The 17,011-nt window shown below is 36.8% G+C and overlaps 1 long non-coding RNA gene across 1 annotated transcript in view; it reads right to left on the bottom strand.

Moving 5' to 3' along the window:
• The window catches only part of LOC147578447 (uncharacterized), a 77,246-nt gene extending 70,887 nt beyond the window's left edge, over positions 1-6,359 (bottom strand). The window contains exon 1 of the long non-coding RNA XR_015254277.1: positions 6,186-6,359. This is a non-coding gene — a long non-coding RNA (uncharacterized LOC147578447). The remainder of the gene's footprint in view (positions 1-6,185) is intronic.
• Positions 6,360-17,011: the final 10,652 nt, after the last annotated feature.

The raw sequence follows: 17,011 nt of genomic DNA, 5'->3' as shown, positions 1-17,011 counted from the left end.
CTTATTCTGTTATTAAAAAAATGAACGAATGCCAAATTTTTCCAGCTAAACTATAAGCTCTTTTGAGAATAGGAGCTTTATAGTTTTACATTCCTCATGCTCACAGCCCCACATATAATGCCTTCCAAATATCTAGTAGTTGCTGAGTCAATTAAAAAAAAGAGTAAAATGTTTATACCAGTAGTAATTATTTAAATAAGTTTAATTTGTCACCATAGATCAAATCTATATAATCAAAGGATAATTATTTTTTCAGCATTGTAGGGTATGGAAAATATTTTGTTGTACACTAGCTCTTTGTGTCTGGATAACTGCCTGAGGAAATTATTTATATACATGAGGGAAAAGAAGTTAGAGACAATGTAAAGTTATAGCATGTCATTCAGAATGCAACTGGTGGAGGTAGAAATTAAATCCAAGAACTTCAGCCACTCAATACATAAAAACCTGAATCTATTTAATTGCAGATTAACTGTACTTAAAAAAAAAAAATATGAGTAGCATTTATTTTAAAAAAGTAAGTCTAACTAGCTTCATGAATAATAAATACATACCTGAAAGAACACTTTTTCAAGGAAATATATACATTTGGTTCTCATTATTCACTGCAGTTATGTTCTGTAAAGTTACTATAAACACTGAATTAACAAATACTGAATCATCGCTCCTTGAAAAAATGCAGGGTTAGATGCTTACATCTAGATGGCCACACATTTTTGCATAAATAACCTTGTTTTACATGTCTTTGGCTTAAAGACACCTTATTTACATATTGTTAATTCATTAACATTGAACCCACAGTCAACGGCACTATAACTCACGCCTGAACACAGCTGGTCTAACACACATAGTTTCTCAGTAAGGCATATCATAGCCTTTTGTAATTAGGAACAGTAGATAGCACCCAACACTCTGCTTGGTCGCCTTTTTAAACAGTGACATCAATAATAAAATATTAAAATATGAAATATGAAAAACATCGAATTAAATAACCCACAAAAAGTACACTTGTTTATACTGTGAGAACCAAAATAAGAAGGCAAACCACCTTCTTGTTTGATCTTAGCTGGGAAAGCATATGCTGGGTGATTCACATTTCTTACCTCTCTGTACATATGAATGTTTCTAAATTACTGTGAAACTATCATGAGCATTGATTGATTTGAGGGTTACAAATAAATTTTAGTCAGTAGGCAAATTTGTAAATATAGAATCTATGAAAAATGAGGATCAACTGCATTGAATTTCCAAACAAGACATATTGTGCTATGCATTAAGGAAGATGAATAAAATATTATGGCTGATTTTGAAGGGTTCAAAGTTTATCTGGGAAAATGGAATATCAATAGTTAATGCCAGTGCAATGTAATTGAGTTCTTATCAATGGAGAACCTCAAAGGAGGAAACAACTCAATCTTTAGTTTGCAGTTGACTGTCCTCCAGCATTACACATATGGAATGTAGGGTCAATTCCCACTGCATTCTTATCATTTTCAATTTATGAACTGGCTCTTCCTTGTTGATATGGAAAAAAAACCTCAAAAAACACCACCTCATTGTTCCTCTATCCTTTTGGTGCTCAGCAAGGCAAATTAAGCCTTCATGGAAATTTGAATTTAGAAAAGGGAAACATTTCATATATTCTGTATTACATATAACCACTCTACAATTTCCCACCGAAATGGCTCAACAAACTTTACTGGAAAAAAGAAATGCCAATATCCTCTTTCTTCATGGAAGGCAGTAGTACACTACTACAATGTAATTACTTCTCTTGTCTTCTTTTAGTCTTGTCCAAATGATGTCTATGTATTTCCATAGAGCCTAAAATTTCTTACCCTCCTCAAACTTCCAGTTGATTATATTTCTTTGGGTAACATAGGGCTTTTTAAAAATAATTATATTTTTATGTTCCAGATCTGAGATCTAATCCTATAAGTATTAAAAGATTTTATATTTGTATATCTGGAAATCCATAATTCCTGTTTTATTTTCTGGCCTGGGGTTGTACTTTGAAAAATAAAGTAATTATTTTGCTATACTACTTTTTTTCCTATGACACACCTATTTAAATCCAGGATATGTTTCTTTTTTTTTTTTCAATTTTCTTAGAGAATTGTTTTTCCCTCCAACTTATCCTTTATATTTTCTACTCCATCTACAACAAAATGACACCAGCAAACTTTGTAACTATTTAAAACTGTTTGTTCATGTAAATGAGACTTGATCCTAATTATCTTTAGCAGAACTCTTACCTTTTGTTGGGAACCGCTCCTTCATTTAAACTTGCCCTTAACACCAGTGCCTTAAATGGCAAAATATGATTTCAACTCATCGCTTCCTATTAATCATGTTTAAATTTCACAGTGAATCATGGACCCCTTTGGTCTGTCCCAGTTTTAAATTGCTTCTCATATTATTATTGTGTAGATTTCCTTGTCTTACATTTTTCTATGTCTACTAAATTAGCTCTTTATTTCCACTGCTCTACTATAAAACTTCTCAGAGTTTGCATTCTCTGAATTTGGAATTAACTTTCAGCTATTATTCTAAAAAGTATTTATTTAGGTGAACATGACATATTTACTTTCTGTATTAGAACTCTGAACCTCCAAAAGAAACTGCTATTTTACCCCTAAAGCACTTTGAATGTTACCCTCCTCCACTAGCCCAACAGTGATGTCACTTGAGCTCATTCGCTTGTTGAAATGGGATTTATTTTTGTCAGAACCGAAGTTCTTTTAATTGATATTTACATAAAATTTCAATTCACTTTGATCTCCTATGATCACCTCTGTGGCATAGAAAGAAACTATGCACTTTGGTGAAGTTTGTTCTGTAAAATGTTATAGATTATTTAGCAGTACTCTCTCATTTGGAAAACTGAAAATTGTTCTGGGATGAGTCAACAGCAAAAATATATTAATATGTTATAGTTTTGTATCATTAGAGGAAATAGAAGCTTTTGAAATATTATCTTGTTAATCAGTTGATCTTTCCTCTCAATAATTAGGTCTTTCAATTTACTTCTAAAATTACCGGATATGGTATTTTCAGCTAATACAAAGTAAAATTCACTTAATGAAAAAAATGACATTTGAAAATAATAGATTTTTCTTTTCTTATATTAAATTCAATTCTCTCACAACTCTTGGTGGCTAATTCATTGCGACTATCATTTAAAACTTTGATCTTCTAATTTTTAATGGTTTAAAATTGAGGTAATTAGAAATTACATGATAATGATTAATTAGAATATGAACAGCACTATGCTTGAAGTACAAATAATGAGTGGGAATGTGTTGAATTTTTTAATGTTTGGAATTATATTGGTATTTGAGAAATGCAATTATCATTTCCAATAGCAATTTCGTTCATACAAAGAAGTTTTAAAACACAATTGCAGCTTGAGACCTCCAAATTTGTTCAAATATGTTAAAATCCCACTATGTCCTTTTAATTTTGATATATATAAACTGTGAATTTGAAGCTGAGATATTTTGTCTATTTATAAAAAGAACATTTGGGGTTACATTAAAATATGTATCTCATCTCATTTTTGAAATATATTAGACAGCAGGCTAATTCATTATGGGCCAGTTGGTTGGGACTGGTGTGGCTACTCAATGAATATTCTAAATATAACCTTAGCCCAAAGTCCTTGGTGAGAAAATAAATAATAGGAACTTTAGTTACCCTCTCACCAAATAACTTTGAGGTAAGGTTGTATTTGTAGCAGCCATATTATATATTTATGTGGAAAAATATTTTGGTAAAACTGTAATGTAAGGAATATGGAAAGGTTTTTGGATGAATTATTAGTTATCAATGAGGATCGCTTGGGCAGAGCAGGTGGGTTGTGATGATTGTTTTGCCACTAATTTCATCTTAAAGTTTTTTTTTTTTAATTAGGCAGATTTTTATTCTGCTCTTGGTCAAGAGCAAACTCTGAGAGATCCAACTCTACAAATTGTCCAAACACCTCAATTATTTATATTCATAATTTAGAATAACTCAACTTTCTAACTTTTGCATTATTGCCTTTATTATCTTCCCAACTTCAGTTAAGTTCATAAAATATAACTGGAATTCTCTGTCTTAGAAAAAAAATGTGAGACTCCAAACTCCAGATAATTTTTTGTGCGTAGAAAAACTAGATAATTTCTAAAATATCTATAGGGGCGCCTGGGTGGCTCAGTCAGTTGAGCGACCAACTTCGGCTCAGGTCATGATCTCATGGTTTGTGAGTTCAAGCCCCGTGTGGGGTTCTTGCTGACAGCTCAGAGCCTGGAGCCTGCTTCTGATTCTGTGTCTCCCTCTTTCTCTGCCCCTCCCCCACTCATGCTCTGTCTCTCTCTGTCTCAGAAATAAACATAAAAAAAATTTTTTAATTAAAATATCTGTAATACATTGCAGTAATCCATATAAACATTTACTAAAACCTGTGTAAAATATGTATATAAAAATGTGCACATAAACTTTAATTATACAGAATGAAGTAGCTATAATTTGTCCAAATATGAATCTCAAAATCAAGATTATTTTCTGAGTTGGCCAGATAACATTAAGTTTCATCCCCCATTTCAATTTGAAAATTGGCCACATTCCTCAAGTCATGTGAACATGAAGAATTTTCATGAACATAAAAACAGTGAAACACAGAATATGTACTATAGAGCAAACTGAGGAAGAAATAATAACATCACCACCTTTGACTTCTTACCTAGTGCTAGCTGAAAGAAAAGAGAAAAAAGATGTCAAATCAATGAGACTTTCTCTGATATAATCATGGTCAAGAGCAGTAACAAGTCTCATTGGAAATTACTACATTTTCTTGGAAACCTAAACATTTGGATTTCTAGGGCCACCTGGGTGGCTCAGTCAGTTAAGTATCTGACTCTTGATTTCAGCTCAGGTCATGATTTCATGATTCTTGAGACAGAACCCCAAGTCAGATGCTGCACTCACAGCATGGAGCCTGCCTAGGATTCTCTCTCTCCCTCTCTCTCTCTGTCCCTTCCTACTTGTGCATATGCATGCTTTCTCTCTCAAATAAAATACATTAAAAAAAATAAACATGTGGATTTCTATATGCATTACCCTTTGAGTAATTAGAAATTTGAAGTATGTATACTAAGTGTTAAAATTTGGAGATGTGGCATGTCAAAGATAACACATTTAACACGTTGTCTGTCCAGGCTCACAGCTTTAATGAATAGAGGAAATCACGTTGATAACCTAGATAGACTGGCTTATCTCACATCCCCAAACCAAGCCATGTAAACTATAGATTTAAAAAGTGGCAATTCCTCAGAGCAGTGCTGGAAACCAAGGAGAGATATACAGAGAAAATATAGATATCAATAGGGTCCCTGAATAATAATATCTAATGGAAAAACACAAATTATCTAATTTTATTCACAAATCAAGAAAAAAGTCTGTATAGTATAATAACCATAGGAAAAAAGTGTAGTCCATGTTTTATGACAAAATATACATTAGTCCCCAAAGTTTATGTGGCTGAGTTTTATAAAACTTTGAAAAAATAGAAAGTTCCTGCATTATGTAATTTTTTTCAGAAAGACAAGGGAAGTTGCTTTTATTGTAGGGGCTTGTGAAACTTCAGATTGATGAGTCAAAACCAAATCCCTATTTCTCCATAAATACTTTCATTACCAATAAATAAAAATCTCCAGTTCATAGTTACACACCAACACTAAGGGTTATCACATTTATTTGTATAAAAGAGACAAAAATTTTATATCCTATTATTTAAATTTGTTTCCCTAATTACCAGATTGAGAATCTGTTCATGTCTATTAGTGATTATTTTTTAAACATGGATAAATCATGAATACAACAATTTATGCAATGTAGTTCATACACACATGTATTATATTTGTTCAGTAGTTACAAAAACATATATAGAGATGATATTCACTAAAGTCTGCATCATGACTATCTTCTGGTAGGGCTTAAGCTAGAGTGCACTTTAACTATAAGTGAGTAGATTAGATTTTTGTTCACAAATAATTACTACCTTCTTCCTGTGACACCCATGAGAAGAGTAAATTCAGCCACCCTATTGATTTGGAGATGGTCCATGTGATTTGTTTTCAGCAGTAAAATATGGATGGAAGTGAAGATATATTAACTCTGAGGAGAAATCACATATTTCCACTCACCTCTCTAGGAACTTCCATTTCCTCCATGAAAAGTAAATGTTCCCTGTATCTGCTGTCCTCAACCAAAGTCCAAAATTGGTACAGGTGAAATTACCTGAACTCAGTGGAAGTCTTTTATCAGAGCTGACCAAGCCATTCCTTAAACACATGAGCAAGAAACTCTATTATATGAAACAGTCCTGCAAATCAATAGGACAAAAAAATGACAAAGGGAAAAACCAAATACATCACAGAAGACAAAATACAAATGAGGACCATAAGAAAGTTGTTCAAATTTGTTAGGAAAATATAGGGGAAAACATCAAGGGAGTTATAATTAAAATATCAAATAAAACAGCACTTTCCTCTTACCAGGTTGGTAAAATTAATAGCTTGATCATATATAGTGTTAGTGAGAGTATGGGGAATTGAGCATCATATATCTTTGTTGGAAATGTTAATTATTATAGCATTATTGAACACAAATTGACAGTACCTGTTAATTTAAAAACTACACAAATGTAGAGCCTCAGAATTTCAACTTCTACAGATCTATCATAGAAAAATATTGTGCATGGGGTGCCTGGGTGACTCAGTTGGTTGAGTGTCCAACTCTTGATTTTGGCTAAGGTCATGACCTCACAGTTCATGGGATCGAGCCCCACATCAGGTTCCACATTCACATTGCAGAGCCTGCTTGGAATTCTCTTCCTTCCTCTGTCTCTGACCCTTCCCTGCTCTCCCTCTCTTTTTCTCTCCCTCTCAAAATAAATAAGCTTAAAAAAAAAAAGTGGAAAACTATTGTGCACATACATGAACGGTCATGCAAAACTCTTTTTACGGTATCAGTATTGGTGAGAAGATAAATATACCTTCCTGTCCCATTGTTAAATAATATCAAGAACAGGCAAAAGAACTTAGATATACACTCCAGGAAGATAAGACTAATAATCAATTATAATACAGGCTAACTCATCAAGAGTAACAGATTTCTTGTCAAAATTTGCTTCCAGAACCTCACCTGTCTGTTCCCACCAATTTGAAAGTGTTATGTTATAAATTCTGCTCAATCCCACTCAGTTCTTTACCATGTAAGACTTTCTTAAAAAGTCACCTTGCCCAAATCTTAAAATCCTGATTCCCTTTTCCAAGACATCCCTAAGACCATGTCAACTTGATATTCTCTCTTATCGAAGTCAATCTAATCAACCTACCATTGCCTGGTTACAGATTTTCCTGGTGGTCTTTTAAGAGTTGAAGGCCAATGTTTGAAATAGCAGTAGCAAAATATACAAAATAGCAGAAAAGAGCACAGTTTTGGAGTTAGATTTACTGAAGTTGAATCCTGAAACCACACCTTACTAGCAGTGTGACCTTGTTTTCTCTCTCTAGTCCTTGCCTGTAAAGTAGGGACAATAACAGAAATTATTTATTGAGTTTTTGTGAAAAATAAATTACATAATTTATTTAGACCACTTAAGGTAAGGGTACAGAGTAAAGCCTCAAATAGTGTTGGATATAAACAACAATAAGTAAATAAATGACCTAAATCCCTTTCAAATTGAAGAATGACTAAAAAATCTACAATACATTCTTGGTATGTACAGTTTAAAAGAAAGAGATTAATAATTGAAGAAAATCAAATTGTGACACAAAACATATTATGTTAATACTTAAAATTACAGGTATATGTTTTACACTTAATCAGTATACAAAATTGTTTTTGGAGGAGGTCATCAAACCAAAAACTGTGTTCATTTCTGAGGGAAAAGAATTGGATTTCAGATTATTGAAAGGGATTATATCCTTTTTTCCCCAAAAGGCATGTTCACGTATTAGTGGTTTCTCTTACAAAGGAAATATTTTCATTGATGATTTTCTTAACATTGTGGTGATGAGAAATTGTACATATAGCATATAGAATTGTAAAAATGTATATAAAATACCTACTTTTTAAATCTAAAACTTCCAGGTAATTTATAAATGAATATATGAATTACTTTCAAATACTGCTTTATTTATAATTTTTGAATAGTCATTTCAGGAAAGAGACTAAGCAGATGTTTTTACTGAAGCATAAGCAACTTTGAGTCATGAAGTGAAGAGTAATTCCTTAACCAATGAAAATGTCAAGAAGAGTTTAGGTACACAAATATCATCCTGCCCAGATGGTTAGATTGAATATTGCTTCATTTAATTTTTGGCAAATTGATCCATTTTGCTTTAGTGAATACATTTCTAGAAATCATAGGATATTTTACATTATCTTACAAGGGAATATTTTCCTCAATAAAAACCAAGCAGCATATTTTATCTGGTCTTTACTCAGAACAAAAAAAAAAAAAAAAAAAAAAAAGAAAGAAAGAAATTTCAGTCATCAAGCTTTAAGGATTATAACAGAACTCTCTTTTATAGAACTTTTATAAGCATCAACCAAATATAGTCTAACACCATGGTGTGGATAACAGCTATCCCCAAAGGCAGTTAATAGATTTCTGTACAATTTTGTTTTTAAAAATGATTATTTATTGCTTTAGAGTTTACAAATCTTATTCAGAAGTTTGTGTGATTTTTAATACAGGTAGTGCCATTAAAACACTTTACAAAGACAGATGGATTAAAGAAAAACAATACTGATCAGGGAACATTAAGTACTATATTTGATTCCTCTAATTACTAGCTCTAATATGTGGTTAATACTCTTTCCAGTTGTATTGAGATACACTGGACACATAAGATTATAATAATTTAAGGACTGCAACATAATGATTTAGTTATGTATACATTGTGAAATGTTCAACACAATAACTATAGTTACCATGCTGTACATGGCATCTCCAAGACTTACAACTGGAAGTTTGTTCCTTTTGACCTTCACCCATGTCTCCCATAGGCCACCCTTCCAACTCTGACAACTACCAACTACCAATCTGTTTTCTGTTTTTATGAGTTCTGATTCTACAAATAAGTGTGATCATACAGAATTGATCTTTCTTTGTTTGACTTATTTCACTTAATGTAATGCTCTTGAGGTTCGTCCATGTCAAAAATGGCAGGATTTCCTTCTTTTTATGCCTGAATAATAATTAATAGTAATAATAATAATAACAACAACACCTTTACCCATTCATCCATTGATGAATATTTACATTGTTTCTATGTCTTGGCTATTGTAAGTAACATAGTAGTATAGATATCTCTTCAGGATAGTGACTTTGTTTCTTTCATATATACATGAAAGAATATGTATTTCTTTCATATATACATGAAAGACCCAGAAATAGAATTGCTAGAGCATATGGTAGTTTTATTTTTAAATTTTTAAATTTTTGAGGAACTTTCATAGTGTCTTCCATAATGACCATAACAATTAACACTCCTACAAAAGGTACACAAATGTTTACTTTTCTCCATATCCTTGCCAGCACTTTTGTTATCTCTTCTTTTTGATAATAGCCATTCCAACAGGTGTTAAGTGACATCTCATTGTAATTTTGATTTGAATTTCCTTCATAATTAGTGATGTTGAGCATCTTTTTATGCCCTTATTGCCCATTTGTATGTCCTCTTTGGGAAAATGGCTATTCAGATCCTCTATTTTTTAATCAGATGCTTTTTTGTTTTTTGTTTTTTTTTTGTTCCTATTTTTTTTTATTTATATATGAAATTTATTGTCAAATTGGTTTCCATACAACACCCAGTGCTCATCCCAAAAGGTGCCCTCCTCAATACCCATCACCCACCCTCTCCTCCCTCCCACCCCCCAAAACCCTTAGTTTGTTCTCAGTTCTCAACAGTCTCTTATGCTTTGGCTCTCTCCCACTCTAACCTCTTTTTTTTTTTTTTTTCCTTCCCCTCCCCCATGGGTTCCTGTTAAGTTTCTCAGGATCCACATAAGAGTGAAACCATATGGTATCTGTCTTTCTCTGTATGGCTTATTTCACTTAGCATCACACTCTCCAGTTCCATCCACGTTGCTACAAAAGGCCATATTTCATTTTTTCTCATCGCCACGTAGTACTCCATTGTGTATATAAACCACAATTTCTTTATCCATTCATCAGTTGATGGACATTTAGGCTCTTTCCATAATTTGGCTATTGTTGAGAGTGCTGCTATGAACATTGGGGTACAAGTGCCCCTATGCATCAGTACTCCTGTGTCCCTTGGATAGATTCCTAGCAGTGCTATTGCTGGGTCATAGGGTAGGTCTATTTTTAATTTTCTGAGGAACCTCCACACTGCTTTCCAGAGCGGCTGCACCAATTTGCATTCCCACCAACAGTGCAAGAGGGTTCCCGTTTCTCCACATCCTCTCCAGCATCTATAGTCTCCTGATTTGTTCATTTTGGCCACTCTGACTGGCGTGAGGTGATACCTGAGTGTGGTTTTGATTTGTATTTCCCTGATAAGGAGCGACGCTGAACATCTTTTCATGTGCCTGTTGGCCATCCGGATGTCTTCTTTAGAGAAGTGTCTATTCATGTTTTCTGCCCATTTCTTCACTGGGTTATTTGCTTTTCAGGTGTGGAGTTTGGTGAGCTCTTTATAGATTTTGGAGACTAGCCCTTTGTCCGATATGTCATTTGCAAATATCTTTTCCCATTCCGTTGGTTGCCTTTTAGTTTTGTTGGTTGTTTCCTTTGCTGTGCAGAAGCTTTTTATCTTCATAAGGTCCCAGTAATTCACTTTTGCTTTTAATTCCCTTGCCTTTGGGGATGTGTCGAGTAAGAGATTGCTACGGCTGAGGTCAGAGAGGTCTTTTCCTGCTTTCTCCTCTAAGGTTTTGATGGTTTCCTGTCTCACATTCAGGTCCTTTATCCATTTTGAGTTTATTTTTGTGAATGGTGTGAGAAAGTGGTCTAGTTTCAACCTTCTGCATGTTGCTGTCCAGTTCTCCCAGCACCATTTGTTAAAGAGATTGTCTTTTTTCCATTGGATGTTCTTTCCTGCTTTGTCAAAGACGAGTTGGCCATACGTTTGTGGGTCTAGTTCTGGGGTTTCTATTCAATTCCATTGGTCTATGTGTCTGTTTTTGTGCCAATACCATGCTGTCTTGATGATGACACCTTTGTAGTAGAGGCTAAAGTCTGGGATTGTGATGCCTCCTGCTTTGGTCTTCTTCTTCAAAATTACTTTGGCTATTCGGGGCCTTTTGTGGTTCCATATGAATTTTAGGATTGCTTGTTCTAGTTTCGAGAAGAATGCTGGTGCAATTTTGATTGGGATTGCATTGAATGTGTAGATAGCTTTGGGTAGTATTGACATTTTGACAATATTTATTCTTCCAATCCATGAGCAGGGAATGTCTTTCCATTTCTTTAAATCTTCTTCAATTACCTTCATAAGCTTTCTATAGTTTTCAGCATACAGATCCTTTACATCTTTGGTTAGATTTATTCCTAGGTATTTTATGCTTCTTGGTGCAATTGTGAATGGGATCAGTTTCTTTATTTGTCTTTCTGTTGCTTCATTGTTAGTGTATAAGAATGCAACTGATTTCTGTACATTGATTTTGTATCCTGCAACTTTGCTGAATTCATGTATCAGTTCTAGCAGACTTTTGGTGCAGTCTATCGGATTTTCCATGTATAATATCATGTCATCTGCCAAAAGGGAAAGCTTGACTTCATCTTTGCCAATTTTGATGCCTTTGATTTCCTTTTGTTGTCTGATTGCTGATGCTAGAACTTCCAGCACTATGTTAAACAACAGCAGTGAGAGTGGGCATCCCTGTCGTGTTCCTGATCTCAGGGAAAAAGCTCTCAGTTTTTCCCCGTTGAGGATGATGTTAGCTGTGGGCTTTTCATAAATGGCTTTTATGATGTTTAAGTATGTTCCTTCTATCCCGACTTTCTCAAGGGTTTTTATTAAGAAAGGGTGCTGGATTTTGTCAAAGGCCTTTTCTGCATCGATTGACAGGATCATATGGTTCCTCTCTTTTTTTTTGTTATTGCGATGTATCACGTTGATTGATTTGCGAATGTTGAACCAGCCCTGCATCCCAGGAATGAATCCCACTTGATCATGGTGAATAATTCTTTTTATATGCCGTTGAATTCGATTTGCTAGTATCTTATTGAGAATTTTGGCATCCATATTCATCAGGGATATTGGCCTGTAGTTCTCTTTTTTTACTGGGTCTCTGTCTGGTTTAGGAATCAAAGTAATACTGGCTTCATAGAATGAGTCTGGAAGTTTTCCTTCCCTTTCTATTTCTTGGAATAGCTTGAGAAGGATAGGTATTATCTCTGCTTTAAACGTCTGGTAGAACTCCCCTGGGAAGCCATCTGGTCCTGGACTCTTATTTGTTGGGAGATTTTTGATAACCGATTCAATTTCTTCGCTGGTGATGGGTCTGTTCAAGCTTTCTATTTCCTCCTGATTGAGTTTTGAAAGAGTGTGGGTGTTCAGGAATTTGTCCATTTCTTCCAGGTTGTCCAATTTGTTGGCATATAATTTTTCATAGTATTCCCTGATAATTGTTTGTATCTCTGAGGGATTGGTTGTAATAATTCCATTTTCATTCATGATTTTATCTATTTGGGTCATCTCCCTTTTCTTTTTGAGAAGCCTGGCTAGAGGTTTGTCAATTTTGTTTATTTTTTCAAAAAACCAACTCTTGGTTTCGTTGATCTGCTCTACAGTTTTTTTAGATTCTATATTGTTTATTTCTGCTCTGATCTTTATTATTTCTCTTCTTCTGCTGGGTTTAGGCTGCCTTTGCTGTTCTGCTTCTATTTCCTTTAGGTGTGCTGTTAGATTTTGTATTTGGGATTTTTCTTGTTTCTTGAGATAGGCCTGGATTGCAATGTATTTTCCTCTCAGGACTGCCTTCGCTGCGTCCCAAAGCGTTTGGATTGTTGTATTTTCATTTTCGTTTGTTTCCATATATTTTTTAATTTCTTCTCTAATTGCCTGGTTGACCCACTCATTCGTTAGTAGGGTGTTCTTTAACCTCCATGCTTTTGGAGGTTTTCCAGACTTTTTTCTGTGGTTGATTTCAAGCTTCATAGCATTGTGGTCTGAAAGTATGCATGGTATGATTTCAATTCTTGTAAACTTATGAAGGGCTGTTTTGTGACCCAGTATATGATCTATCTTGGAGAATGTTCCATGTGCACTCGAGAAGAAAGTATATTCTGTTGCTTTGGGATGCAGAGTTCTAAATATATCTGTCAAGTCCATCTGATCCAATGTCTCATTCAGGGCCCTTGTTTCTTTATTGACCGTGTGTCTAGATGATCTATCCATTTCTGTAAGTGGGGTGTTAAAGTCCCCTGCAATTACCACATTCTTATCAATAAGGTTGCTTATGTTTATGAGTAATTGTTTTATATATTTGGGCGCTCCGGTATTCGGCGCATAGACATTTATAATTGTTAGCTCTTCTTGATGGATAGACCCTGTCACTATTATATAATGTCCTTCTTCATCTCTTGTTACAGCCTTTAATTTAAAGTCTAGTTTGTCTGATATAAGTATGGCTACCCCAGCTTTCTTTTGGCTTCCAGTAGCATGATAAATAGTTCTCCATCCCCTCACTCTCAATCTAAAGGTGTCCTCAGGTCTAAAATGAGTCTCTTGTAGACAGCAAATAGATGGGTCTTGTTTTTTTATCCATTCTGATACCCTATGTCTTTTGGTTGGCGCATTTAATCCATTTACATTCAGTGTTATTATAGAAAGAGATGGGTTTAGAGTCATTGTGATGTCTGTATGTTTTATGCTTGTAGTGATGTCTCTGGTACTTTGTCTCACAGGGTCCCCCTTAGGATCTCTCGTAGGGCTGGTTTAGTGGTGACAAATTCCTTCAGTTTTTGTTTGTTTGGGAAGACCTTTATCTCTCCTTCTATTCTAAATGACAGACTTGCTGGATAAAGGATTCTCGGCTGCATATGTTTTCTGTCTAGCACACTGAAAATCTCGTGCCAATTCTTTCTGGCCTGCCAAGTTTCAAAAGAGAGATCAGTCACGAGTCTTATAGGTCTCCCTTTATATGTGAGGGCACGTTTACCCCTTGCTGCTTTCAGAATTTTCTCTTTATCATTGTATTTTGCCAGTTTCACTATGATATGTCGTGCAGAAGATCGATTCAAGTTACGTCTGAAGGGAGTTCTCTGTGCCTCTTGGATTTCAATGCCTTTTTCCTTCCCCACTTCAGGGAAGTTCTCAGCTATTATTTCTTCAAGTACCCCTTCAGCACCTTTCCCTCTCTCTTCCTCCTCTGGGATACCAATTATGCGTAGATTATTTCTTTTTAGTGTATCACTTAGTTCTCTAATTTTCCCCTCATACTCCTGGATTTTTTTATCTCTCTTTTTCTCAGCTTCCTCTTTTTCCATAACTTTATCTTCTAGTTCACCTATTCTCTCCTCTGCCTCTTCAATCCGAGCCGTGGTGGTTTCCATTTTGTTATGCATTTCGTTTAAAGCGTTTTTCAGCTCCTCGTGACTGTTCCTTAGTCCCTTGATCTCTGTAGCAAGAGATTCTCTGCTGTCAGCTATACTGTTTTCAAGCCCAGCGATTAATTTTATGACTATTATTCTAAATTCACTTTCTGTTATATTATTTAAATCCTTTTTGATCAGCTCATTAGCTGTTGTTATTTCCTGGAGATTCTTCTGAGGGGAATTCTTCCGCTTGGTCATTTTGGATAGTCCCTGGCGTGGTGAGGACCTGCAGGGCACTTCCCCTGTGCTGTGGTGTATAACTGGAGTTGGTGGGCGGAGCCGCAGTCAGACCTGATGTCTGCCCCCAGCCCACCGCTGTGGCCACAGTCAGACTGGTGCGTGCCTTCTCTTCCCCTCTCCTAGGGGCGGGATTCACTGTGGGGTGGGGTGGCCTGTCTGGGCTACTTGCACACTGCCAGGCTTGTGATGCTGGGGATCTGGCGTCTTAGCTGGGGTTGGTAGGCAAGGTGCACAGGGGCAGGAGGGGCAGGCTTAGCTTGCTTCTCCTTAGGTGATCCACTTCAGGAGGGGCCCTGTGGCAGCAGGAGGGAGTCAGATCCGCTGCCGGAGGTTTGGCTCTGCAGAAGCGCAGAGTTGGGTGTTTGCGTGGAGCGAGCAAGTTCCCTGGCAGGAACTGGTTCTCTTTGGGATTTTGGCTGGGGGGTGGGCGGAGGAGATGGCGCTGTTCCCCACCAAACTGAGCTCTGTCGTCGGGGGGCTCAGCAGCTCTCCCTCCCTTTGTCCTCCAGCCTTCCCGCTTTCGGAGCAGAGCTGTTAACTTATGACCTCCCAGACGCTAAGTCGCGCTTGCTGTAGGAACACAGTCCGGCAGGCCCCTCCGCTTTTTGCAAGGCAGATTCGGGGGCTCTGCTTGGCCGGCGAGCCGCCCCTCCACCCCGGCTCCCTCCCGCCAGTCCGTGGAGCGAGCACCGCCTCGCTGCCCTTCCTACCCTCTTCCGTGGGCCTCTTGTCTGCGCTTGGCTCCGGGGACTCCGTTCTGCTAATCCTCTGGCGGTTTTCTGGGTTATTTAGGCAGGTGTAGGTGGAATCTCACAGTTTGAGTTTGGCAGGAGTCTTCATCGGGGGGAGCTATGTTCTCTGCTTCAGGCTCACCAGCTACGATGACCATCTCAGCTGGGCTGCATTCTTATCTGACTCCGAGAGGCTTGAGGTCTGGCCACGCGCGGCGCCCGGCGTCTGAACCGCAATCCTGACCTCGCTCCTCGCTTTTTTGTTATTAAGTTATGTAAGCTTTTTATAAATTCTGGGTGTTAATCCCTTATCATATACATGATTTGCAAATATTTTCTTCCGTTCTGTAGGTTGCCTTTTCTTTTTGTTGATGGTTTCCCTTGTTGTACAGAATCTTTTTTTTTTTTCTTAATTTTTTTTTTTTTTTCAACGTTTATTTATTTTTGGGACAGAGAGAGACAGAGCATGAACGGGCGAGGGGCAGAGAGAGAGGGAGACACAGAATCGGAAACAGGCTCCAGGCTCTGAGCCATCAGCCCAGAGCCTGACGCGGGGCTCGAACTCACAGACCGCGAGATCGTGACCTGGCTGAAGTCGGACGCTTAACCGACTGCGCCACCCAGGCGCCCCATTTTTTTTTTTTTTAATTTTTTTTTTTTCAACGTTTATTTATTTTATTTTTGGGACAGAGAGAGACAGAGCATGAACGGGGGAGGGGCAGAAAGAGAGAGAGAGACACAGAATCGGAAACAGGCTCCAGGCTCTGAGCCATCAGCCCAGAGCCCGACGCGGGGCTCGAACTCCCGGACCGCGAGATCGTGACCTGGCTGAAGTCGGACGCTTAACCGACTGCGCCACCCAGGCGCCCCTGTACAGAATCTTTTAAGTGTGATGCAAACCCACCGGTTTATTTTGGCTTTTGATGTCTTTGCTTTTGGTGTTAAATCCAAAAAATCACTGACGTCACCAATGTCAAGGAGCCAACCCCTCTGTTTTCTTCTAGGAGTCTTATGGTTTAGGTCTTTCATTCAAGTCATTTAAAAAAAATTTTTTTTAATCTTTATTTATTTTTGAGAGAGAGAGCATGAGTGGGGTGTGGGTGTAGGGGGGGCAGAGAGAGAGGGAGACACAGAATCAGAAGCAGGCTCCAGGCTCTGAGCTTTCAGCACAAAGCCTGATGTGGGGCTCGAACCCATGGACTGAAAGATCATGACTTGAACCAAAGTCGCCACTTACCGAATGAGCCATCCAGGTACCCCATCAAGTCTTTAATCCATTTTGAATTAATTTTGTGTATGGTGTAAGATAGTGGTCCAGTTTCACTCTTTGGCATGTGGCTGTCCAACTTTCTTACCACCATTTTTTGAAGGTACAATCATTTCCTCATTGTATATGCTTGGATCTTTGTCATCTATTAATTGA

Source organism: Puma concolor, chromosome C1 (assembly GCF_028749965.1).
Source record: "Puma concolor isolate L17-30 chromosome C1, mPumCon1.1.hap2, whole genome shotgun sequence".
In the NCBI taxonomy this organism is placed as follows: Eukaryota; Metazoa; Chordata; class Mammalia; order Carnivora; family Felidae; genus Puma; species Puma concolor.
This window is presented reverse-complemented; position numbering and strand designations above follow the sequence as displayed.